The sequence below is a fragment of the Scyliorhinus canicula genome, chromosome 5, assembly GCF_902713615.1.
Source record: "Scyliorhinus canicula chromosome 5, sScyCan1.1, whole genome shotgun sequence".
Lineage (NCBI taxonomy): Eukaryota > Metazoa > Chordata > Chondrichthyes > Carcharhiniformes > Scyliorhinidae > Scyliorhinus > Scyliorhinus canicula.
The window spans coordinates 128,269,834-128,296,899 of record NC_052150.1 but is presented as its reverse complement, the minus strand read 5'-3'; the positions used below and the strand labels follow the sequence as shown (position 1 = coordinate 128,296,899).

At 47.7% G+C, this 27,066-nt stretch overlaps 1 protein-coding gene across 3 annotated transcripts in view; it reads right to left on the bottom strand.

Moving 5' to 3' along the window:
- tex10 (testis expressed 10) overlaps positions 1-3,191 on the bottom strand; it is a 152,327-nt gene extending 149,136 nt beyond the window's left edge. The window contains exon 1 of one of the 3 annotated variants that reach the window (XM_038797647.1): positions 3,167-3,191. The gene's annotated coding sequence lies outside the window, so the exon portion shown is untranslated. Of the gene's footprint in view, positions 1-1,983; positions 2,142-2,435; positions 2,593-3,166 lie in introns of those variants that run through there. The other 2 variants (XM_038797644.1, XM_038797646.1) reach the window with 2 other exon arrangements.
- Positions 3,192-27,066: the final 23,875 nt, after the last annotated feature.

The window sequence follows — 27,066 nt, the reverse complement described above, 5'->3', positions numbered from 1 at the left end:
AAGAGCACATGACTGGCAAGGTCTTGCTTCAACTGTATAGAAGCTTAGAGCAGCACGGTGTTAGTGTGTTAGACCTGATGCCTCACGCGCCGAGGTCCCAGGTTCGATCCCGGCTCTGGGTCACTGTCCGTGTGGAGTTTGCACATTCTCCCCGTGTTTGCGTGGGTCTCGTTCCCACAACCCAAAGATGTGCAGGGTAGGTGGAATTGGTCACACTAAATTGACTCTTAATTGGAAAAAATGAATTAGGTACTCTAAATTTTTTTTTAAAGTATAGAAGCTTGGTTAGATGGCACTGTCTGCAGTTTTGGTCCCCTTATCTCAAAAGATATTATTGTCCTAGAGGGAGAGCAACAAAGGTTCACCAGACTTGTTCTGGGGTTGCCGGTGCAGTCTTCTGAAGAAAGGTTGGGCAAACCTCAGAGTTTCAAAGAATGAGAGGTGATCTCATAGAAAGGTACAAAATACCTAAAAGAATAGACAGGGTATTTGCAGCTAAGATGTATTCCTTCGGCGGAGAGTCCAAAATGGAGACGGGGGGCACAATTTCAAAAGACGAGCGATGCTACTTAGGATCGAGATGAGGAGAAATTTCTTTACACATTGGAATTCATTATCTTTGGAATTGTCTACCCGAGAAGGCTGCGGAAGTCATGGTATATGTTTAAAGCAGAGATTGAGAGATTTCTTTTTTTTTAAATTTAGAGTGCCCAATTCATTTTTTCTAATTGAGGGGACTGGCTTGGTTTATTGTCACGTGTACCGAGGTACAGTGAAAAGTATTTTTCTGCAAGCAGCTCAACAGATCATTCAGTACATGGGAAGAAAAGGGAATTAAACAAAATTCAAGAAAATACATAATAAGGCAACACAAGATATACAATTTAGCATGGCCAATCGACCTAGCCTGCACATCTTTGGGTTGTGGGGGCGAAACCCACGCAAACATGGGGAGAATGTGCAAACTCCACAAGGACAGTGACCCAGAGCCGGGATTGAACCTGGGACCTCGGCGCCCTGAGGCAGCAATGCGCCACCATGCTGCCCGAGATTGACAGATTTCTGATTAACAATAACATTGCTAAAACAGGGGCTGGTTTAGCTCACTCGGCTAAATCGCTGGCTTTTAAAGCGGACCAAGCAGGCCAGCAGCACAGTTTGATTCCCGTACCAGCCTCCCCGGAGAGGCGTCGGAATGTGGCGACTAGGGGCTTTTCACAGTAACTTCATTGAAGCCTACTCGTGACAATAAGCAATTTTCATTTCATTTCATAAAAGGATTCGGGGGGGGGGGGGGATAGTGGGTGTAAAAGGCATTTAAGTGACCAATCAACCATGTTCGTATTAAATAAGCTCAACAAGCTGAATGCCCTACTCCTGCAAAATTATATATGCAATGGAGGTTACCACCAGTTTCAGTACATAGAACATAGAACGATACAGCGCAGTACAGGCCCTTCGGCCCTCGATGTTGCACCGACATGGAAAAAAAAACTAAAGGCCATCTAACCTACACTATGCCCTTATCATCCATATGCTTATCCAACAAATTTTTAAATGCCCTCAATGTTGGCGAGTTCACTACTGTTGCAGGTAGGGCATTCCACGGCCTCACCACTCTTTGCGTAAAAAACCCACCTCTGACCTCTGTCCTATATCTATTACCCCTCAATTTAAGGCTATGTCCCCTCGTGCTAGCCACCACCATCCATCAGTAAATCAAGTAGAAATTCCAATTTATATTTTCTATCCCACACAGAGAGCATGCTAATTTTGTTCACCTGGAATTCACAATATTTACTCAAGAAGTGTATCCAGAACAAAAGAGAAGGTACAATATTTTTTAAGTACATTTAACCTCTCGAGAATGTGTGTGTATATATATATATACACACACACACACACACACACACACATGTATATATTATACATAGAGAGATATAGATAGAAAAAGAAAGAGAGCGAGCCTAATAGATCACAGACCTGGAACATCAACACACTGGCCACAATTCGGTTTAATAATTCCAGCATTTTCTGTTCTTAATGTGGCGCCAACAGGTTACTGAGAGAAAACAAACCACAAAGCCAGCAAGGGCGCAATCAGCCCCTGCGACACAACATACACGCCTGGCAGCCTCAGGAGTACCAGTGCGGGCAACGCAGGAGACCAACAGACCCTCCTCCCCCAGGAACCAACAGACCCTCCTCCCCCAGGAACCAACAGACCCTCCTCCCCCAGGAACCAACAAACCCTCCTCCCCCAGGAACCCCCATCCTCTCCCTCCACCCCAACCCTACTCCTCCCAACCCCCGAGCTACCCACCTCCAACTCGCTCCCCTCCCCAAACCTCCCGTGTTCTCCCCCAGATTCCTGTCCACCCCGGGCCCCTCTCCGGGCCCACAGTGCCTTCCCGGCCCCCTGCTTCCCCCGTTACCCGCTCTGCCGCTTTCTCGATGCTTCTTCCCACTGCCAGAGACACGCGAGGCCTTCCCGGGCTTCCCCTCTGATCAACACGCACTATAGCTGCCCGATTCGCTCCTGTTTCAGTACACTGGTGCTCGTTTTTTTTTTGAGGGGGTGGGGTAGGCGGGTATAATTAATCTCATCCCCCCTGTTCCGATGCACAATTCCGTTTACGATTTCAATAAACTATTTCTGCCGGAAGCAGCGGCAGGGTCCTTCCATTGGGGCTTCTGGGAAATGTAGTTCTTGCTCACGTTGGATAAATACAACCAGGAATAAAGGTAGAAAATGCCGGGCAAGTCGAGTTAAAGGAAAAGTTGTTGATCGATGGAGGGGAGGCTGGCGATGGTTGGACCATCAGGTGGAAAAGGGTCACCGAGGGGGATGGAGATGCCGAGAGGTTTGACAAAGAGTTATCCCGACTCATAACTTTGGCAGAATTTAACAGATAAGTTTCTAAGTGCAGTAAGTAGTGAGCAGGAACTGCCGCGAGCTTATCCGCGAGGCCGTTACTGGTATCAAATGTTAGTTGGTTCACTTAACGAGGCCCCACAGGCTTCAAACCGCAAATGAATTCCGTGGGCTGATTCACCGGGACCGCCCTCATCATCCCCCTACAAAGGGCAGCAACAAATCCCTCCGAACAAACCCCACATAGCCATGCCACCAAAGAGACCAGCTTCAAGATTTGGGGATGCTGACCTGAACCGCCTGCTGGGCGCGGTGGAGTCACAACAGGATACTCTACTCCCGAGGAGCTCAGTGGGACAGCCACAGGCCACCTGGGAGCAAGTGGTAGCGGCCGTCAGTGCAGGGAGCGTGACCCGCAGAACATGCCGCAAAGAACTAAATGATCTCCAGCAGACCGCACGGGTGAGTTGGCATCAGCCTCTGGCACCGATCCCACCTATCACCAATGATGCGATTCCGACCCCTCCGACAACCATGTGCCTGGTACTGCCTGGCCAGCACCATGCTGTGTCCCACTCTACCCATGCCCAGCAGTGGTGCTCACCTGTGCCTCCCCCACCCCATTTATGCTTCCCGCCCCCAGTGCATGATGCATGCGGCTCAGATTCCCTCTGTGTCCCCACAGGAGAAGCTGGCCCATAACAGATGGGAGAGTGCACAGACAGGCGGCAGGGTGCCAGACAATGGAGTCCTCGCCCACTACGAGGAACGGACCCAAGAGGCTGCAGGGGTGGCCGAAGACAGATCGGTCACCGACATCGAGATAGGCCTGCGCCATAGAGGTGGATAGCCACCGGCCCCACCCCAGAGGATCAGTCACATGTAAGTTGTACATGCCAGTATGGCAACATGGTGGTGCAGAGTTTCGCACTGCTGCATCACAGCACCGAGGTTCCAGGTTCGATCCTGGCTCTGGGAACTTGTCCGTGTGGAATGTGCACATTCTCCCTGTGTTTGTGTGGGTTTTTCCCCCACAACCCAAAGATGTGCAGGGTAGGTAGATAGGCCACTCTAAATTGCCCCTTAATTGGAAAAAAATGAATGAGGTACTGTAAATTCTTTTTTTTTAAGGAAAATAAAAGTTGTACATGCCAGCATATTGAACCTACCCCCCACTGACTATATGTCCATTCTCCCACAGGATCTCCATCCAATGATGTCGACCTATCTGGTTTCTCCATCCCCTCCCCCATGCCTCCCAAGAGAACACCATGGAGGAGAGCTCTGAGGATGCCACCATGATAGACATGACACAGCTATGATCCTCACCCTCCTATGCGGAGAGACACACATAGGAACATAGGAATTTGGAGCAGAAGTAGGCAATTCAGCTCTTCGAGCTTGCTCCGCCATTCAATTAGAACTTGGCTGATCTCAGAACCACCTCCTTACGTGTTCCCCATATCCCTTTAATCCGTTTTTTAAAATCAGAAATTTATCTAGCTCTCTCTTTGAACCATTTAATGATTCGGTCTCCACTCATCAATTCATCATTCTGTGCGAGAAATAGTGCCTCCTCATCTCCGTTTTCAATCTCCCGCCTCTCAACCTATATAGAACATAGAACAGTACAGCACAGAACAGGCCCTTCGGCCCTCGATGTTGTGCCGAGCAATGATCACCCTACTTAAATCCACGTATCCACCCTTTACCCGTAACCCAACAACTCCCCCCCCCCCCCTTAACCTTGCTATTAGGACACTATGGGCAATTTAGCATGGCCAATCCACCTAACCCGCACATCTTTGGACTGTGGGAGGAAACCGGAGCACCCGGAGGAAACCCACGCACACACGGGGAGGACGTGCAGACTCCACACAGACAGTGACCCAGCCGGGAATCGAACCTGGGACCCTGGAGCTGTGAAGCATTGATGCTAACCACCATGCTACCATGCTGCGACCTCTTGTTCTAGATTGTCCCACAAGGGGGAACATTTGGTCTATATTCACTTTATCAATCCCTTTTAGTGTTTTATATACCTCAATTAGATCCTCTCCCCTCTCATCCTTCTAAACTCCAGCGGGTATAAACCCAAACTGTTTAACTTTGCTCATACAGCAACCTCTTTATTCCCAGAATCAATCTGGTGAACCTCCTCTGAACTGCTTCCAATACCACCACACCCTTCCTCAAATAAGGAGACCAAAACTGGACACAATACTCCAGATGTATTTTCACTAACACCCTATGCAGTTGCAACAATATTTCTCTACCTTTCTACTCCAGTTCTTTTGCAATAAATGCTGACATTCCACTTGCCCTTCTTATTATGTTTTGTACCTGCATACAGACTTTCTGCGATTCATGGATAAGAAGAGTCTGGGCTACAGTGGAGGGACGCAAAGTCCCGCTGGAGAGGGTCAAGTTTGCCCTGAGGGGGCCGGTGCAAGGGTTCTTTCGGCGGTGGCAGCCTTTTCTTGATTTCCTGGCAGACTGTTAGAGGGTGGTCGATTGCAGCAGCAACCGGGGGGGGGGGGGGGGGGGGCTACCAGTCTGTTTAGGGGGTTTGTTTTGTAACTATGGGTTTGTTACATTTTTGTTTTTCTTTCTCTTTGTGTTGCTAATTTATTGCTTTGTATGAGGGGGAGGTGCTTTTGGTTCTGTTTTGTTTATCTTATTGTTGGGAGAAAATTTGTTGTTGGAAAATTTGAATAAAAATATTTTTTTTTTAAAAGAAGAGTCTGGGAAACATCAGAAGATCATGAGTAAAGCCCCGCAGATGCATGCGCTGGTCACCCAGCCCCAGGTTGCCCAAAAGCAATTTTATTGATCAATGTGTGTAACTGCAGCGACAATGATTGGGTCAAGTCCAGCTGTGAGGCAGGGCTGCTGATTTTTGGAAATTGTATACTTGTTGAATCTAAAGCAATGTAAGGTGGACTCAATCTGCCCCAGATTGCTCTCCCATCGTATGTTGGCAAATAAAGAATGTCTTTACCAGAGTTGCTGTCCGGTGAGTCTGTGTGTTAGCTGAGCCATAATTAAGAATGGGATCCCCCATGTGGAAGCCAGCTCAACACAGCCTCTGAAAACACTCCTACAATTGAGCTTTGTCTTTCCAAATGTTCAGTCATCTCCTCCTTAATAATTGATTCCAGCAACTTCCCTACCAGAGGTCTAGCTAACCGGTCCATAGTTTCCTACTTTTTGCCTCTCCCTTTTTGAATAGGGGAATTACATTAGCGTGTTTCCAATCTACCGGGACCTTTCCAGAATCCAGCGAATTTTGAAATATCATAACCAATGCATCCACTATCTCTGCTGCCACCTCCTTGAATACACTTGGGTGCCGGCCATCAGGTCAAGGAGACTTATCTGCCTTTAGTCCCATTAGTTTATTCAATACCTTCTCCCTAGTGATTGTTATTGCATTAAGTTCCTCTGCATTAGCTGCAGTTCTTGTAAAAAATTTTATTATCGTCACCAAAGACAGAGGCAAAATATTGGTTCAGTGCCTCTGCCATCTCTGTGTTCCCCATTATTACCTCACCAGTATCGTCCTCTAAAGGGCCAACATTTTCTTTAACTATTCTCTTCCTCTTTATATACTTGGTATCAGTGTTTATGTTTTCTGATAGTTTCCTTTCGCAGTTTATCTTAGATATTTTGATTCTATTTTAGGTAACTTTTTGCTGACCCCTAAAGTTCTCCCAATCCTCCAGCTTACCATTAGCTTTTGCTAGTATACCTAGTTTTTGCCTTTATGTCCTCCCAACCTCCAATCCCCAGCACTCACAGACACAGTGGTCCTGGATCTGTCCCACCCCCACCCAAGGCATACCAATTGCAGGTGATGGGCACAAGCATACACTTGGCAGACTAACAGGAGTCAGACTATAACATGGACCTGCTGATCATGCCGTCACAGGCCCATCACCCTGCAGTTATGTAACACAGACCTTGGGGGAGGTTGAACAAGGCGATTGGGTGGGGGTGGGAGGGGGAAGGTGAGGTGGGCCGGTTGGGGAAACGGGTGTGGTGGGACGGTGGGTGAGAAGTGGGCGAGGATGAGGGCCTCCCTGGCCCTCTGGGCATTCCGGACCCTCGCTGCCGCCTCTCCTCCAGACTTCGGCTGGTCCTGCAAGTCCTCCCCAGGCTCATCGTCCAGCTCCTCCCCGTCCAGTACCTCCTCGTTCTCCTTTGGGATGGCTGCATGTTCCTCCTCCACCTCCAGCATTTCACCCCGCTGCTGTACCAGGTTGTGGAGGGCACAGCAGACCACCACAGAGACGACAGACCACCACGATGCACCATTAGAGTGGAAGAGGTATTGGAACCCCATTTTGAGCAGCCCGATGCATCGCTCAATGTTGGCTTCATGGGCCTTGTTATATCGGGTCTCTACATCGGTCACCAGCCTCCATACTGGTGTCATTAGCCAGGTCCTAAGTGGGTACCCCTTATCCGCCAAGAGCCATCCGGTCACCCTGGGGTGTCCCTCAAACATGCCAGTGATCTCGGAGTGTCCCAGGATGTAGCGGTCGTGCGCACTCCCTTCGAAGCGTGCGCACATATGCATGATCTTATGGTGCCGCACACGTGTTGGACATTCAGGGAGTGCAACCCCTTCCTGTTGATGTAGGGCACTCCCTGACGCTCTGGTGAGCGCAGGGCGACATGCGTGCCATCTATTACCCCCTTGACCTGAGGCATCCCGGCGATGGCGGAGAATCCTGCTACCTGGGCATCGTGAGTCTTGCTCCAGATCAAAGTTTATATAGTTAGCTATCCACGCAAACTGAGCATCCGTGGCTTCATGGATGCACTTGTGGGCTGTTGGTTGGGATATGCCACACAAGTCCCTGCTCAAGCCCTGGAATGATCCTGAGACAAAAAGTTCAGAGCTGCAGTGACCCTCATGGTCACCGGGAGCGGATATCCTCCTTCACGTGATGCCAAGTCTGCGAGGATATGGCAAAGTACTGCACTGTCCCCTTGTTGAGGCAGAGCCTCCTGCAACACACGCTGTCCATTTCTGGGGCATTGGAACCTGTTCTGGGGGAGGTGGGACCAGTAAAAACTGGACGGTCTGCACCAGGGCAGGACTGGAACCGATGTCCTGGGGAGGTGTTTGCTAGTGCTGTTGGGGAGGGTTTAAACTAATGTGACAGGCGGGTGGGAACCGATGCAGGAAGTCGGAGGGAAGTAAAACGGGGCCAGAAACAAAAAGCAGTAAGGGGGAAAGTGTAAGGCAGAGAAGCCATAGTCAAAAAGGGGGCAGCACGGTGGCGCAGTGGGTTAGCCCTGCTGCCTCATGGCGCCGAGGTCCCAGGTTCGATCCCGGCTCTGGGTCCCTGTCCGTGTGGAGTTTGCACATTCTCCCCGTGTTTGCGTGGGTTTCACCCCCACAACCCAAAAATGTGCAAGCTAGGTGGATTGGCCACGCTAAATTGCCCCTTAATTGGAAAAAATGAATTGGGTACTCTAAATTTATTTTTTTTAAATCAAAAAGGGCCACAGTAGAGGGTACAGTGACTGAGGAGAGTGTGAAAAGGGAGGTGGTCAATGCAGGATTGAGGGTGTTTACCCAAATGCGTGTAGTTTGCAGAACAAGGTAAATGAGCTTGCTGCACACATTGAAATTGGCCAGTACGATCTTGTTGGCATCACAGAGACGTGGCTGCAAGGGGATCAGAGCTGGGATATAAATATCCAAGGATATATGTCCTATCGAAAGGACAGGCAGATGGGCAAAGGGGGCGGGGTTGCATTGTTAGTAAGGAATGAAGTTAAATCAAGGAGTGATATCGGATCAGAAGACATAGAATTGTTGCCAATTTAATGTAATACTATAATAATGTTGCGCTTTAGAGTCGCCAATATGATACTGAGGCTCTTTTTATGATATGATGTTATGTCCCAACAGCATCGCCAATACTGTGGGTATTTCTCTTACTGAATCACAAGGCTTTCCCGTATATAGGTCAAATGACCACACAACCAGTTAGTCAGTTCAAGTTCAAAGATGGTTTATTTACACACAAGGGTTACTTCGACATGCAAGCACAATATACTACAAGTTAAACTCCACCTATCAACGATAATAACCTATACTTAACTTCAGGCGACGGGCACTGTACAAGTGGATAAGGCCTTTATCTTGATCACGTGGCTGGTTTGAAGAAATGGCTCTGTCTCTGCTGGGCTCATCCGTCGGGTGGCGATCATTGGTCTTGAATTTGGCTGTCTGGTCGTTATGCTGCAGCTGGGCTGGCACAGGCTGGATTCAAAGGAGGCTGGCACAGGCCGAGTCCCTTTTTATTTTCTGAGTTTTGCGCTCTTTGGGGCGGTCCTGAATCTTGGACCCAATAATTCGCCAGGCTTCGATCACTGCCTTCGATTTTGGCCAATAAAGGGCCGGGTGCCTTGGTGGGTCCTTAGCGGTCATTGACCTTGGCAGTTGAGTTCTTTGAGTAAAGGGAGTGGCGCCGATCAGTCTGTGGCTGTATCGGTTTCTTGAGTGCAGTCCTATTGTTCTGGGGAAATGGGCCATTAGAATGCAAACGAGCGGGGGTTTCGATCAGGTCTAGCTATCTGGGTTGCAAATACACACAAGCTCTGTATCTGTCCGAGTCCTGGGTTGGCCATAATTCCCATAGTCCTTTGCAGGTGGCCATCTCGGACGGGTACAGAATCTCTGTGGGTAAAGTTGAGGAATCGCAAAGATAAAAAGACCCTGATGGGAGTTATGAACTGGCCCCCTCACAGTAGTCAGGATGTGGGGCAGAAAATAAATCAGGAGATAGAAAAGGCAATATTGCAATAATCATGGGGGACTTCAATATGCAGGTGGACTGGGAAAATCAGGTTGATAGTGGATCTCAAGAAAAGGAATTTGTGGAATGTCTAAGAGATGGTTTTTTGGAGCAGCTTGGGACAGAGCCTACGAGGAAATGCAATTCTGGATTTGGTGATGTGTAATGAGGTAGACTTGATTAGGGAACTTAACGTGAAGGAACCCTTAGGGAGCAGTGACCACAATATGAAATAATTTACCCTGTAGTTTGAGAGGGAGAAACTGCAATCAGATGTAACGGTATTACAATTAAATAAGGGTAACTACAATGACATGAGGGAGGAGCTGGCCAGAGTTGATTGGAGAAGGAGCCGAGCAGGGAAGACAGTGGAACAGCAATGGCAGGAGTTTTTCGTGGTTATTAGGGAGACACAACAGAAATTCATCCCAAGGAGGAAGAACCATGCTAAGGAGAGGACAAGGCATCCATGGCTGACGAGGGATGTCAAGGACAGCATTAAGGCTAAAGGAAAAGCATACAAAGTGGCAAGGATTAGTGGAAACCAGAGGATTGGGAAGCCTTTAAAAGCGAGCAGAAGACAACTAAAAAAGCAATAAGGGGGAGAAGATGAAGTATGAGTGCAAGCTAGTTAGTAATATAAAGGAAGATATTTTTTCAATATATAAAAGGTAAGAGAGAGGCAAAAATAGACATTGGACCACTGGAAAATGTGGCTGGAGAAGTAATAATAGAAAACAAAGATATGCCAGACGAACTGAATAGTTACTTTGCATCAGTCTTCACGGGGGAAGACACCAGTTGGATGCCAGAGCTCCAGGGGGCAGAGGTAAGTGCAGTGACCATTACTAAGGAGAAGATTCTGGTGAAACGGAAGGTCTGAAGGTGGATAAGTCACCTGGATCGGATGGACTACACCCCAGGGTTCTAAAAGAGATGGCTGAGGAAATTGTGTAGGCATTGGTGAAGATCTTTTAGGAATCACCGGAGGCAGGAAGGGTCTCGGAGGACTGGAAAGTGGCTAATGTAACACCACTGTTTAAGAAAGGAGAGAGGCAGAAGACGGGAAATTATAGGCCAGTTAGCCTGACTTCGGTCATTGGTAAGATTTTAGAGCCTGTTATTAAAGATGAGATCGCAAAGTACTTGAAAGTGCATGGTCAAATAGGACTGAGCCAGCATGGATTTGTCCAAGGGAGGTCGTGTCTGACAAATCTGTTAGAGTTCTTTGAGGAGGTAACAAGGAAGTTAGACAAAGGAGAACCAGTGAACGTGATTTATTTAGATTTCCAGAAGGCCTTCGACAAGATGCCGCATAGGAGACTATTGAATAAGTTAAAAGCCCATGGTGCTACGGGTAAGATCCTGGCATGGATAGAGGATTAGCTGACTGGCAGAAGGCAGAGAGTGGGGATAAAGGGGTCTTTTTCAGGATGGCAGCTGGTGACTAGTGGTGTGCCTCAGGGGTCTGTGCTGGGACCACAACTTTTCATGATATACATTAATCATCTGGAAGAAGGAACTGAAGGCACTGTTACTAAGTTTGCAGATGATACAAAGATCTGTAGAGGAACAGGTAGTATTGAGGAAGCAAAGGGGCTGCAGAAGTATTTGGACAAGCTAGGAGACTGGGCAATGAAGTGGCAAATTAAATACAATGTGGAAAAGTGTGAGGTTATGCACTTTGAAAGGAGGAATTTAGGCACAGACCATTTTCTAAATGGCGAAATGCTTAGGAAATCAGAAGCACAAAGGGACTTGGGAGTCCTTGTTCACGATTCTCTTAAGGTTAATGTGCAGGTTCAGTCGGCAGTTAAGAAGGCAAATGCAATGTTAGCATTCATGTCAAGAGGGCTCGAATACAAGACCAGGGATGTACCTCTGAGGCTGTACAAGGCTCTGGTCGGACCCCATTTGGAGTATTGTGAACAATTTGGGGCCCCGTATCTAAGGAAGGATGTGCTGGCCTTGGAAAGGAGGAGATTCACAAGAATGATCCCTGGAATGAAGAACTTGTCGTATGAGGAACTTTTGAGGACTCTGGGTCTGTACTCGTTGGAGTTTAGAAGGATGAGGGGGGATCTTATTAAAGCTTACAGGATATTGCGAGGCCTGGATAGAGTGGACGTGGAGAGGATGTTTCCATTTGTAGGAAAAACTAGAACCAGAGGACACCATGTCGGACTAAAGGGATGATCTTCTAAAGCAGAGATGAGGAGGAATTTCTTCAGCCAGAGGGTGGTGAATTTGTGGAACTCTTTACCGCAGAAGGCTGTGGAAGCTAAATCACTGACTGTCTTTAAGACTGAGATAGATAGGTTCTTAATACGGGGATCAGGGGTTATGGGGAGAAGGCAGGAGAATGGGGATGAGAAAATATCAGCCATGATTGAATGGCAGAGCAGACTCGATGGGCCAAGTGGCCTAATTCTGCTCCTATATCTTATGGTCTTATATGTTTGAACGACCAGCGACGCCTATACACCTTGGGCTGTCGCCAGCCTCCCCTTCTGGGTCCCTATCTGGCCTGATGGGCGGAAGGGTCTTCAGGGTGTGGGGAGGGCCCTGCAAGTGAGCCATAGCCTCAAGCCTCTTTTGACTCTACTGCCGCTGCCTTCTCCAGCATCTGGCTGCCTGGCCTGCCAGCAGCACCGTGAGAGATGCCTCCGTGGAGTCCGAGATATCATCCATCCCATGTAATATCTGTAAGGCATTGACAAGGGAGAGAGACAGCCAATCAGCGACGTCCTCCAGCCCGGTACCCTCTGGTTCCCCCATGGTTTCCCCTCCTCACACCCCCTGCAATCCCTCAGGATGTTGTCCAACACACCCTGCACACGCAAACCTGGCCGCAGCAGGAGCCTCCGAGCACCAGAGCCTGTACCCCAGACACTCCCTGGTAATGATACCTAGACTAGGCGCTGGTTCCTTCCCCGCTGCAGACAGCCAACTTCTGGTTGCAGGGATGTCCCCAGCGCTGAGGCCCAGCTCTTGGGTGTTTGGATGTTGTCTTCTGCCTCTGGTGTTGAAGCCTCCAGTGTTCAGGCAGAGTATCCATGTTTCACAGTTTGGTTGGGATGTGAGGCAGCAACACTAATCTGTGGCATTTCTCGTGTACCCACGGGAATCCCCTTGGGGGCTGTGAAGTGCTCACATTATTATTATTGCCAATTCCCTATTTGCAGTTCCCTTCAGCTGCGCATCACTGTCAGTGGGACAGATTGGCAGTAGCCAGAGCTGCCCCTGTTACGGATACAGATGATCCAGGAGATGGCATGGCGGACCTGCAGGCGCTGAATGGAAAGCCCAGGATGTACTCCAGTGGTTCCTCCTCTCTCCATCTGCTCGTTGGCCCCTGGGCTACTCGATGAGATGGCGGGGCAGCTGGAGTGAGCTCCTGAAGCCCCAATGTCATCTGGTACTGTGAGTTCTTGAGGCCCGCCATTATCTGCACCATGGTGTTGAACACCTCAGCCATGGTCCTCAGGGACTGAACCATGCTTCAGAGTTCTCCAGTCATGGATCTGACGTCTTGCCCCAGCTTTCTAATGTGGACACCAGCCTTGCAGTGTTGGCCTGTGTGACATGCATCACAAGCAATATTTCCTGCATAAGAAGATTCCTTCACTTAGCTTTGTGGTTGCAGGAATATCGCTGACAACCCATCCTGGTATTCGCGCTCTGCCTTTGTATCTCAAGCAGCTGAAGGCCGAACGCATCCAGAGATATGGCATCTGGCTGGGGTACAGCTAAGACCTGGTTCCAGCAGACCTCCAATTGTCCAATCTCTGAGACGTTCCTGCCTCCACCTGATGTACATCAAAAGCAGTGTGGTGCTCACCAGATAGTGATCCAGAAACCTGCCTGCTAAGTTCACCCACCAAGGTGTGTGTCTCTGCAATGGTGGATGATATGGGTGATAGCTGTGATGTTTCTCTGTGCCATTCTCTGAGATCTTCTCTGGGGTGCTGTCGAGGGTGGGCAATGGGACACTGCTGGTAGACGGCCAGGCTTTCGGATGATATTACTTTTTGAAAAATACATTTAAAAAGCCAATTTTTTTTTTTCCAAATAAGTGACAATTAGCATGGGATCTCCACCTACCTTGCACATCTTTGGGTTGTGGGGCTGAGACCCACGCAGACACGGGGAGAATGTGCAAACTCCACAGCAACAGTGACCCAGGGCCAGTATCAAACCCGGAACCTCAGCGCCATGAGGTAGCAGAGCTAACCACTGTGCCACCGTGCTGCCCTATTCAGTTGATGTTCCTGCAAGGCAAGGGACCTAGTTTTAGTGCCAAGTCTATCTTGGACAGTTTGGACTGCAATGAACTCACTTGAGACTGGCCATCCAAATGAAATTGCAGTGGCTCATCACTTTTCTCTTGCAGGCTCTCAGATAAGGCCCACTCCTGCTCCTCCCCTGTGATCTCTATGGCCTTCTCCTCATATGGTATCACAGTCCTCAGCTCGGGCATTCCAACACTCATTTTTTCGCTCTTTTGGCAGTTGTGGGCAACCTTCTCTGCGGGAACACAAATCGGGATAATGTGAGCTGGATGCCTTGCGGGCCAGAGGTCGATGACAATTGGGATGTGTGGGCACTGTACCTAAGCAGGGGAGGGGATCTGATGAGGAGTGCTGGGGTGGGTTGAGGATGCTGCTGGTGGTTGGATTCTTAGAGCGTGAGAGATATCAGCATGTGGGTTCCAGGTGACATACTTGCGGAGGGGTGGTGGGAAGATGGAGTGCCAAGGACGACCAGGAGCATTAACCCTTGCTTATCGTAGTAGATTATTAATCTCTTTCTTACATTGCAGACCCGTCCTATTGATCAGGTTGCTGACACTAACTAGTGATGCCACTGTCTCCCAGTTGGGATTCGTGACCTTGCTGGAGGACCTCCTGCCAGCCCGAGGGTATACAGTTGTCCACATCTCCCCAATTGCATCCAGCAAATGGCTGAAGGCCCCCTCCGTAAATCTAGGATCTGGTTTCCTTGCTGCCATCCTCCTGGCTCAAATTAGATAACGTGCTGTGGAGGCGTTTAAATGCAGCGCTCCCTTCATTGAAGTGCTCAGGTGACACCTGGGCGAGTGAATCAGATGCTTTGCACCTCTGGTGCAGTGATTTTCGTGTGGGGAAAAAATCTCAAAAATGCGTAAAGATTGGGAAAAATTACACTTTGTCATTTTTTAGGAAAATCTGCCTTCTGTCCCTCAAATAATTCAGTACAAGTCAAAAGTAGCTCAAATGGTTTTTATACCAGTTTAACAAATGCACATTGTAGAGCGAACTCCTCTATTGGTCGGAATTTACCAACTGTTCACACCGGCAGGATATTCCAGACCCGCCAACGGGACATGAGGGGTGCAGTCAGCGGGAGCAGAAAATCCTGCGGGCAGACCGCCTTCTCCATTGAAAAACACGCAGCAGGTTAGTCAGTAAATCCCACCCATTATCTCATTGTTGTTCTTGATCTTTTTTAATTCATGAATAGCGTGATCTGTACAAATTCTGTATTTTATTCTTTTCCTCAGGTTTTGACTTCCATTCCATAACCCCAGAAAATTACTCACAATGGAAAAATCCTATTATCTGTTTCAACTTCATCGACACTCACCAGATTTAAAACTATCTCCCATCTACAGATCATCTCATTCGTGAACACAGAACTGTCCTTATCCTACCTTACGAAATGCCATTAACTTCAACGTATTGCCATTCAAATTCATGGAATTAAAACAACAGGTTATAGATTATAGGCCAGTTAACTTACCTTCGGTAGTAGGGAAGATGCTGGAATCTATCATCAAGGAAGAAATAGCGAGGCATCTGGATGGAAATTGTCTCATTGGGCAGACGCAGCATGGGTTCATAAAGGGCAGGTCGTGCCTAACTAATTTAGTGGAATTTTTTGAGGACATTACCAGTGCGGTAGATAACGGGGAGCCAATGGATGTGTATATCTGGATTTCCAGAAAGCCTTTGACAAGGTCTGTGCTGTATTTCTCTATCTATCTATCTATCTAAGGTGCCACACAAAAGGTGGCTGCATAAGATAAAGATGCATGACATTAAGGGTAAAGTAGTAGCATGGATAGAGGATTGGTTAATTAATAGAAAGCAAAGAGTGGGGTTTAATGGGTGTTTCTTTGGTTAGCAATCAGTAGCTAGTGATGTACCTCAGGGATCAGTGTTGTGCCCACAATTGTTCACAATTTACATAGATGATTTGGAGTTGGGGACCAAAGGCAATGTGTCCAAGTTTGCAGACAACACGAAGATGAGTGGTAAAGCAAAAAGTGCAGAGGATACCGGAAGTCTGCAGAGGGATTTGGATAGTTTAAGTCAATGGGCTAGGGTCTGGCAGATGGAATACAATGTTGACAAATGTGAGGTGATCCATTTTGGTAGAAATAACACCAAAAGGGATTATTATTTAAATGATAAAATATTTAAAAATGCTGTGCAGAGAGACCAGGGTGTGCTAGTGCATGAGTTGCAAAAAGTTGGTTTACGGGTGCAAAAGGTGATTATGAAGGCAAATGAAATTTAATTCTTAATTGCTAGAGGGGTGGAGTTTAAGATTAGGGAGGTTATGCTGCAATTGTATAAGGTGTTAGTGAGGCCACACCTGGAGTATAGTATTCAGTTTTGGTCTTCTTACCTGAGAAAGGACGTACTGGTGATGGAGGGTTTGCAGAGGAGATTCACTAGGTTAATCCCAGATCTGAAGGGGTTGGATTACGAGGAGAGGTTGAGTAGACTGAGATTGTACTCGTTGGAATTTAGAACGATGAGTGGGGATCTTACAGAAGCATATAAAATTATGAAGGGAATAGATAGGATAGATGCGGGCAAGTTGTTTCCGCTGGCGGGTGAAAGCAGACTAGGGGGCATAGCCTCAAAATAAGGGGAAATAGATTTAGGATGGAGTTTAGGAGGGAACATCTTCACCCAAAGGGTTGTGAATCTATGGAATTCCTTGCCCAGTGAAGCAGTTGAGGCTCCTTCATTAAATGTTTTTAGGATAAAGATAGATAGTTTTTTGAAGAATAAAGGGATTAAGGGTTATGGTGTTCAGGCCGAAAAGTGGAGCTGAGTCCACAAAAGATCAGCCATGATCTCATTGAATAGCGGAGCAGGCTCGAGGGGCCAGATGGCCTACTCCTGCTCCTAGTTCTTATGTTCATGTATCCATCGCCTCAGGTAATATTTACTCATTATAGATAACACAAAAAAACAAATATTGCTTTTATAAAAATTCTCCCAAATTCAAATAGTGACATAAGCTAAGAATAAGTTTAATTTATCTTCCTCAAGCAACAAAAAAGTTTTACATTTTCCTTGATACTCAAAAACTCATACACACTGGGTGGGATTCTCCATTTCTAAGACTAAATGTTGACGCAAATGCAGAGTTTGTAAACATCCACAACAGCAAAACCAGTGCCGCACCTGGACCAATTCTGCTACTGTTGAGGGGCTAGCACAGGCGCCACGTGGAACACAAATCAATTCCAATGAGAAACGGTGCCGGATTCGCCGGTTTTGCGATTGACACTCAGGAGGCTGACAAGCTGCAGCCGCATATACACACTTCACTCCCCACACACACCATCCCAGCTAACAAAATGGCAGCAAGATGCGCGGCCCCACGTTTTTGCGGACGCAGAGCTTGAGACCCTCCTGGATGCCATGGAGGGGAGACGGATGACCCTGTACCCCGTGGCTCAGTCACAGCGGGCCATGGCTGGGACCATCGTCGGCAATGTCCAGGCACTGGCCAATGTGACACAGACACAGAGGGAGGTGGCCCAGTCCCAGAGGGAGATGGCGCAGTCACTGGCTGATTCGGCACAAACTCCCAGAAGATGGTGGCACAGTCAATGGGTGATGTGGTGCAGTCCCAGAACGAGGTGTCCACTCCCTGTGCTCCAAGGCTGCGAGAATGCAGACCCTGGTCGAGACCAGAGTGGGCCTCCAGGACTGGCAGCACCAGGTGACAGGGGAGCCTCGGAATAGCTCTGCTCGCACCCCCGATCCATGGAGTAGCCCAGGGGTCACCGGGCACCTCGAGGGAGGAGGAGGTGCTGGGGCCCATGCCAGTGATTCCAGCAGGGGAGGTGCCGGAACACCACAGCGCCTTGGACTCCCCCCTCATGTCCCTGGTGCGTCTGGTGGGCAGCGGGCGGAACAGGGCGGCACCATGTTCTCTGGGACACTCTAACAGCAGCCGGGCCCATCCAGGCCCAGTCACCCCTGAAGACGCCTGCCAACGGGGACCCAGGTCCGCAGGGTGTGAATCACAGAAGACCGCCAACACGCCTGCTTTTGGCTGGGGACCCACCCAGACATAGTGTGAGGGCCAGAAAGTTAGACACTAGTTAAGTTGGCACGAATGCAGGGCACAGTTTAGTTATAGGGGCTAGGGCACAAATCTCTATAAATGTTGTTACATTAAACAACTGTTACAACCTGCCTCTGTGCTCTGTCAGATGGGTGTGAGGGGTGGGCTGGTCTGGGCTGGCCAGAGAGGTGGTGTAGAAGGGGTGACCTGGGCTCCCAACCTTCGCCCCTGACCGGTCCCACCACCTTTACCCCAGGGATCCGATGGGACTGTGTGATGGAATGGCTAGCTCGCATGCAGGGATCACCCAAGGTGGATGGTGGAAAGTGTTACTGTGGACAGGAGTCAGACATTGTCATACAATGCGGAGTTCATCACAGAGTGGGTTGTCATCATTCTTCATTCTCCATCCCCTGGACCAAACCCGCTGTTACTGTCAACCCAGGGCCTATACCCCTATCGTTCGGCAGGTATGTATGACGGAGGGAATTGCAGGCGGGGGATGGCCAGCGGGGGAGGGGGGTGTGCGGGTGGGATGCGGTGTCCATGCCCCTGGCCAGTTCCCCCAGCTCCCTCCAGTTGGTGAACCTGAAGCCATTCAGAACGTCCTGTGCTCTTGGCCCTGGCGCACACATCGTGTGGCCTTCTATGCCTGCCTGGGCCCCGTCTTGCCCATCCTCCACATCCACCTCATTGGACGAGGCCTGGCATTCCTCCTCCCCCTCTAGCACGTCGCCCCTCTGCGACGCAATGTTGTGGAGGCCGCAGCAGGCCGCCGTGATGCGGGCAACCCTCTCATAGAACATAGAACAGTACAGCACAGAACAGGCCCTTCGGCCCTCGATGTTGTGCCGAGCAATGATCACCCTACTCAAATCCACGTATCCACCCTTTACCCATAACCCAACAACTCCCCCCCCCTTAACCTTGCTATTAGGATACTATGGGCAATTTAGCATGGCCAATCCACCTAACCCGCACATCTTTGGACTGTGGGAGGAAACCGGAGCACCCGGAGGAAACCCACGCACACACAGGGAGGACGTGCAGACTCCACACAGACAGTGACCCAGCCGGGAATCGAACCTGGGACTCTCAGTATCATACTGGAGGGCCCCTCCACAGCGGTCCAGGCACCTGAATTGCATCTTCAGGAGACCGATACAGGAGGGCCCCTCCACAGCGGTCCAGGCACCTGAATTGCATCTTCAGGGGACCGAAGCACCACTAGGTCATGGACCTGATCGCTACATGGGTGTTGTTGTTGTGGGTCTGTGGCATCCTGATAGGTGTCATCAGCGATGACCACAGTAGATAACCCCTGTCATCCAGGAGCCAACCCCCCTGCCGGGTGTGGGTGATCTCAAATATGTAAGGAATCTTCGAGTGTGCCAGGATGAAGGCGTTGTGAAAACTGCGCGAGTATCGGACGCAGATGTATATGATGCGCAGCTGATGGTCACATATAGGCTGCACGTTCATCGAGTGGAACCCGTTGAGTGGAACCACTCTGAATTCTCCCTCCATGTACCCGAACAGGTGCCGGAATGTGGCGACTAGGGGCTTTTAACAGTAACTTAATTGCAGTGTTAATATAAGCATACATGTGACAATAAAGATTATTATTATTAACCACTGAGCCATCGTGTCGACCCCCCCAAAAACTAGATAAAACTAAAATGAAAAGTTATTGAAAGGTTTGTAAATTTAACAATCACTCTTTCACAGCCTTTGAAGTTAAGTCTAGTGTAAAGCATCACATTTTATTGCTCAGCATCATCACTCTCCTGCCAGAACAAAGCAATTGCTTTCGCAACTTCTCAATCATTTTATCACAGTTTATCCTTCTCCTCACGGAACTTAATTCAAAATACAACTACATACACACATGCTTAAAACAACTAACAGAAACAGGCCATAGGTGAATAACTAATACAATTCAATGACACATGCTGACAGACAAGAAGAATCACTGATTGTAACACATAGACAGAAACTTACTCAAACAAAGTTTTCCTTTTCACACAGCGGTGCTATGTCTTTTCGTCCGACGTCACTTCGTCCACGTCTTTTGGTCCAACATTTTTTGTCCGCACGTCTTTTGGTCCTACGTCTTTTTGTCCGATGATTTTTTTCGTCAAAGACTTTTTGTAACTTGTTACGTCTTTTTGTCCGATGATTTTTTTTGTCAAAGACTTTTTGTAACTTGACTTTTTGTAAATAGAAATCAAGGTATAATATCTTCACTAATGCACATAGCAAGGTATAATATGTAATAAAGGATTTTTATTACCGGTCTCTCCTTTAACGAGCCTCGTTAAAGGATAGTTATTATCGTTCTCTTTCCTTTAACGAGCCTCGTTAAAGGATAGTTATTATCGTTCTCTTTTCTTTAACGAGCCTCGTTAAAGGATAGTTATTATCGTTCGCTTTCCTTTAACGAGCCTCGTTAAAGGATAGTTATTATCGTTCTCTTTCTTAATTCGCCCATCCCGAAATGGTAAAGTTCATTGTGTCGACGAAGAGCAAAAGAAAGGTAGCTGATGAAAGTAATTACATCTACGATTTTCATTCAAGCAGTACAAACCTAGGAAAAGAATACTGGAGATGTGAGAAAAGAAGGCTGTGTTCAGTGCGTATTCACACGGTAATGGAAAACAATGAGCCGAAAATTATTTATTTTTCTAATGAGCACCTTCATCCAGCTGATGTTGATGCGTTAAATGCTAGAAAAGCAGTTGCAGAAATAAAGCATGAAGCAGTGGAAAACATAGCAGCAAGTTCGCGTAGCATACTAGCGGCCAAGTTTACGCAACTATCAGAAAATACCTGTTCTCAACTTCCTAGGTTGCCCGTCGTCTCAAGGACTATTCAAAGGTGCCGACAAAAAAATTCTGGATTTCCCGCTAATCCAGCGGCTAGACACGGTTTTGAAATACCTGACGAATATTGTAAACTTGACAATGGCGAACAGTTTCTGAGATACGATTCGGGCGCCGAGGATCAACAGCGCTTACTAGTATTCGCATCAGAAAGTACTGTTCAGGATTTAGCATCATATCGTCATTGGGCATGTGATGGAACATTCAAGATTGTGCCACAACAGTGGTTTCAACTGTTCTGCATTCATGTACAAGTTAAAGGTAGCAGTTTTCCACGGGTCTTTGCATTACTGCCGAATAAAAGAAAGCAGACATACAAATTATTTTTTGACCAATTGAAAATTATGCAACCTAATGCAGATCCGATTGATATCATGGCAGATTTCGAAGTTGCAGTTCATAAGGCAATTAATTAATCATTCCTTAATTCATCTGTCGTGGCATGTTTGTTTCATTTCAGCCAATCAGTGTTTCGAAAAATTACAGATTTAGGCCTCAAAGAAAAATACAATACAGACTCTGAATTCTGTCTTAAAATTCGATGTTTTTCAGCATTAGCTTTCCTCCCCGTTGAAGATGTCGAAGAGGCTTATGAAGATTTAATAGACGATGAAGAAATACCTGCTGAATTCATCGTTTACTTCGACTTGACTTACATAGGCATTGTGAGAGGACGTGCTAGACGAAGGAGAGAACCACCTACATTCCCAACAGCTGTATGGAATGTTAATCAGTGTGTTCTACAAGATCTACCGAGAACAAATAATGCCGCTGAGGGGTATCATTCTGCGATAAAGCGTTCGGCGGGTGGAGCTCATTTGAATATTTGGAGGTTAATCAAAACTCTGAAGGAAGAGGAAGGGTTCATAATAGGCAAAAAGGCTCAAATTCTTCGGGGAGATCAGTCGAATTCATGTACGCGATATAAAAAAATAACAACGCCTCAAAAGATTGGTCACTGAATATGATTCAACAACAAAAATTGATTTTTTGAGGAATGTTGCATATAATTTGCATCAATTTTAAGTGATATCTTATCTAAGTGATGTGATATCTTTCGGGAATTTTAAGTAATTAGTAAACTTTTAGATTTTTTAACTACATTTTTCAACTGTATTGTCTAAGTGATATGATATCTTTCGGGAATTTTAAGTAATTACTAAACTTTTAGATTTACTTGCTATGATATCTTTCGGGAATTTTAAGTAATTAGTAAACTTTTAGATTTACTTGCTGTATTTTACTTGCATTTTATCAATAAAATTCTCATAATAAATTATTCGTTCTGTGAATCTATCATTGAAGATATCATACCTGGTTTTCTACTTGTAATTGGACGAAAAGACGTTGGACCAAAAGACGTGCGGACAAAAAGACGTAGGACCAAAAGACGTGGACGAAGTGTCGTTGGACGAAGTGACGTCGGACGAAAAGACGCGACACGCACACAGCATGTGATCCAACCATTCTCAATGGTGCTTATATATTTCCATCTCCTAATAAATGAACGCAGCTACAGCTGCATAAATGATCAAGTTAACACATGGTTGTTAAATCTTTTTGTTTTACTATATGCCAAACAGCTGCTTTTCCCCTTACCCAAATAACTTGACTGTTAATTGCCGAACAGAAATTCCATCTAATTATTTTAAAACCGGTTAACTGAAAAGTTCATAAACGTTAACCCATCCTATACAAACCCCAAGAAATATTGTACTATTATCGAAATCGTACACTGCCACGTTGTTGGACTCAGCCGTTGAAGACATTATGGACATAATTTTGACAAATGCTGCAAGCCTGATCATCCAATGGCAGTTCCCCATGCTTTGGCTGTTGAAAGGCTAGCTGGTGAGCCAATCAGCAGCCAATGCAGGGAGTGTAATGATGTACATAAGCACTTCTGTATGTTAATATGTTAGACCTCAAACCAGCAGGTGGCAAGAGGGGAAGATATCTGATATCTACAAGGTTATGCAGGAGGCGGAGGAGGCGTCAGTAGAGGAGCTGAAAACGAAGTGGGAGGGGGAACTGGGGGAACAGATCAAAGACGGGACATGGGCTGATGCCCTGGAGAGGGTTAATTCTTCCTCCTCGTGTGCGCGGCTTAGCCTCATCCAATTCAAGGTGCTGCACCGGGCCCACATGACTGGGACGAGGATGAGTAGGTTCTTTGGGGGTGAGGACAGGTGTGTCAGGTGCTCGGGGAGTCCAGCGAACCATGCCCATATGTTCTGGGCATGCCCGGCACTGGAGGAGTTCTGGAAGGGGGTGGCGAGGACGGTGTCGAGGGTGGTGGGATCCAGGGTCAAGCCAGGATGGGGACTCACGATTTTTGGGGTTGGGGTGGAGCCGGGAGTGCAGGAGGCGAAAGAGGCCGGTGTGCTGGCCTTTGCGTCCCTAGTAGCCCGGCGAAGGATCTTGCTACAATGGAAGGATGCGAGGCCCCCAAGCGTGGAGACCTGGATCAATGACATGGCGGGTTTCATTAAGCTAGAGAAGGTCAAATTCGCCCTGAGAGGGTCGGTACAAGGGTTCTTTAGGCGGTGGCAGCCTTTTCTCGACTTTCTGGCTCAACGATAGGGTACGGGGACAGCAGCAGCAGCAACCCGGGGAGGGAAAAGGGGGGGGGGCCGACAATGACTATGTTTGTTTATTTAATTTTAATATTTTTAAAGTTCTTTTGTTGTTCATTAGGGTTGGGGGGGTGGGGGGATGTGATACATGCGCCGATACGGTCTGGGGGTGTCACAGTTATTATGGGTTATTTTGTTGCATTTCATTGTTTGTCGTTATGTTTTATATTTTCTGTAAAAAATTCCAATAAAAATTATATAAAAAAAAAACCAGCAGGTGGCAGTAGAACTACACTGCGTGACGCTGCAACCTCGGGGAGTTTGGATGAGGAGTCGTCGTGGATAGTCGTCTTTTGTGTTAGCTCTCGTATTCCAGTTGTTAACAGTTTATAATCTGTTAGTAGTATAGAATTGTTTTCTACCCACGTTATTGTAATTTAATAAATCTTAACTCATCACAAACTAGACGTTCTTTGGTGCACTGACTCAATCATTGCAAGACACTAGAACATAACATGGTACCAGGTGTGGGGTTCTACAAAATGAAGATCTGAAGTAAAGAACTTGGGAAACGGTACTACTAAAGCAAAATCTACTAATCGACAAAGAGTATCAAAGGAACACATCTCAACACTCAACTGGTCACCGAAGAAAAAGATGGACAGCTTGAAAACACCACAAAGTCTTCATGCAACTGGTAACGTAGATGCAAATTGGTGTGCTTTTAAGCAGCAGTTTACCTTGTACATAGCAGCTCTAGGTTTACAGGCACAGCCTGATGAGTGAAGAATAGTGTTGCTGCTCATTGTAGCAGGTCCACAGGCAATCAAAACCTTTAACACATTTATATTTGAGCGAGTGTCAGATAGTGAGAACTTTGATGATGTTGTTAAAAAGTTTGATGAGCATTGTACCCCGAAGAACAAAACTTTTGAAAGATACATTTTCAGAACGTGCACGGCGAGACGTTCGGGTTTTCTCACAGACCTAAAATTAAAGGCTCAGACTTGTAATTTTGCTGCATTAAAATCATCAATGATCAGGGGTCAAATCGTATTTGGCATAAAAAACGATAAAGTGCATGAATGTCTTTTAAGGGACAATGAGCTCCAGCTCGAAGATGCAATAAAAATTTGCCATGCCAGTGAGTTAGCTGCACAGAAAATCAACACGTTAAACATGAGAAGTATAGGTGCAAAAATTGGGAATGAAGCCAACGCCATAAATGTTATGGCACACCCGAAAGTAAAACTTGGTCTCAACAGCAGCGGCCATTGCAAGCGATTGCCAGACACCACCATTTTGTGTAAGCAATGTGGAAATAGCCACTTACAGAGGCAATGTTTAATGAAGACAGGGCGAACATAGTCAAGCAAAATAAAATGTCTTTGACAAACATAAGTAGTAATAATGAAGTATGCACTGTAAATAAAGATAACTGGACTGTTTCTTTACTCATAAATCAATGTATAAATGTCAAACTCAACACAGGAGCTACATTTTCCAGGACATTTTTCTTCAATCTAGGTCTTCAGTTCAAGTTTTTTTTTCAGTTGGTCATGGTTTTCACTGTAGATTCATTCAGACCTCAAAACCTTCTCTGCAGCTTCAGACAACAGGAGATAGGCAATATTTCTTGGGAGAGAGGAGACAGACACAGCCTATTTCTCAATGTCTAGGATCCGACTGTTTCTTAATGTGTCCTCTGAAAACCATTCCACTCGGGTAGGGCCCAATCACTGCCGATCACCACAGCTGGCAATAGTTTGAGTTCTGCTGTTGAAAGGCTATATCACGAATAGCACAGTGTACTATTTTGCAACTTATAAGTTCCTCACTTACTCTTTTTGTCCTAGAACATAGAACAGTACAGCACAGAACCTACACAGATCACCCTACTCAAACCCACGTATCCACCCTATACCCATAACCCAACAACTCCCCCCCTTAACCTTACTATTAGGACACTACAGGCAATTTAGCATGGCCAATCCACCTAACCCGCACATCTTTGGACTGTGGGAGGAAACCGGAGCACCCGGAGGAAACCCACGCACACATGGGGAGGACGTGCAGACTCCACACAGACAGTGACCCAGCCGGGAATCAAACCTGGGACCCTGGAGCTGTGAAGCATTTATGCTAACCACCATGCTACCATGCTGCCCCTTTCTAAAAGTAGAAAAAATGCTTCAGTCCTTCAAAAAAAAAGTTTGTACATTCTAAACGTGTCTGCATGAGTCTCCCCCACAACCCAAAGATGCACAGGGAAGGTCGATTGGCCATGCTAAATTGCCCCTTAATTGGAAACAAAAATGGATACTCTAAATGTATGTAAATGGGGGCCTCACGGTAGCATGGTGGTTAGCATCAATGCTTCACAGCTCCAGGGTCCCAGGTTCAATTCCCGGCTGGGTCACTGTCTGTGTGGAGTCTGCACGTCCTCCCTGTGTGTGCGTGGGTTTCCTCCGGGTGCTCCGGTTTCCTCCCACAGTCCAAAGATGTGCGGGTTAGGTGGATTGGCCATGCTAAATTGCCCGTAGTGTAAGGTTAATGGGGGGATTGTTGGGTTACGGGGTTACGGGTTACGTGGGTTTAAGTAGGGTGATCATTGCTCGGCACAACATCGAGGGCCGAAGGGCCTGTTCTGTGCTGTACTGTTCTAAATTCTAAAACAGGAATGGCCCTTACACTATCAAGTGGATGTGTATTCAGGGCCGGCCCAAGGCACCGGCAACTCGGGCAGTCACCCGGGGCGCCATGTGTTCGGGGGCGCCAGAGACTCGGGTCCCGCGCATGCGCAGTTGGGCCGGTGCCAACCAGCGCATGCGCGGTGGCCGCCCTCCCCCAGGCCGACGCCCGCCCGCCCCCCCCCCCCCCTTCCGTCCGCCCTCGGGCCCGCCCCCCCCGCGCCGCTTCGGGGCCGCCCCCCCCCCGCCCCGGCCCCCCCCCCCCGCCTCGGCCCCCCCCCGCCCGCCTCGGCCCCCCCCCCCCCCCGGCCCCCGCCCCCCTCGGCCCCGCCCGCCCCCCTCGGCCCCGCCCCCGCCCCCCCCGCGAAGGGCGCCGAAGTTCAGCTTGCCCGGGGCGCCAGCAACCCTAGGGCCGGCGCTGTGTGTATTCACAGTAACACGTTTACTGCTGTCAGGTACCGAGGAACAATCATCAGTTCACCAGGCACGTTTTTTAAAATTCTTTCATGGGATGTGGGCATCACTGGTAAGGCTAGCACTGCTGCCTCATGGCGCTGAGGACCCGGGTTCAATCCCGGGTCACTGTCCATGTGGAGTTTGCACATTCTCCCCGTTTATGCGTGGGTCTCACCCCCAGAATCCAAAAAGATGAGCTGGGTAGGTGGATTGGCAACTCATTTGAGGTCAACCAGCCTAATAGAAGAAAGGAAACAAACTTGGGGACAAAGCAAAAAGGTCCTCTCCTGTTAGGAGCACTGCCCGAAAGTAACGAAGATCAACGGAAACTTAAAAACATCACATGAGTGCAATTAAAGGGGTCAATAAAGCACCCCAACCCCTACGGTGCCCACCAGGCATGGGAGGCCTCAA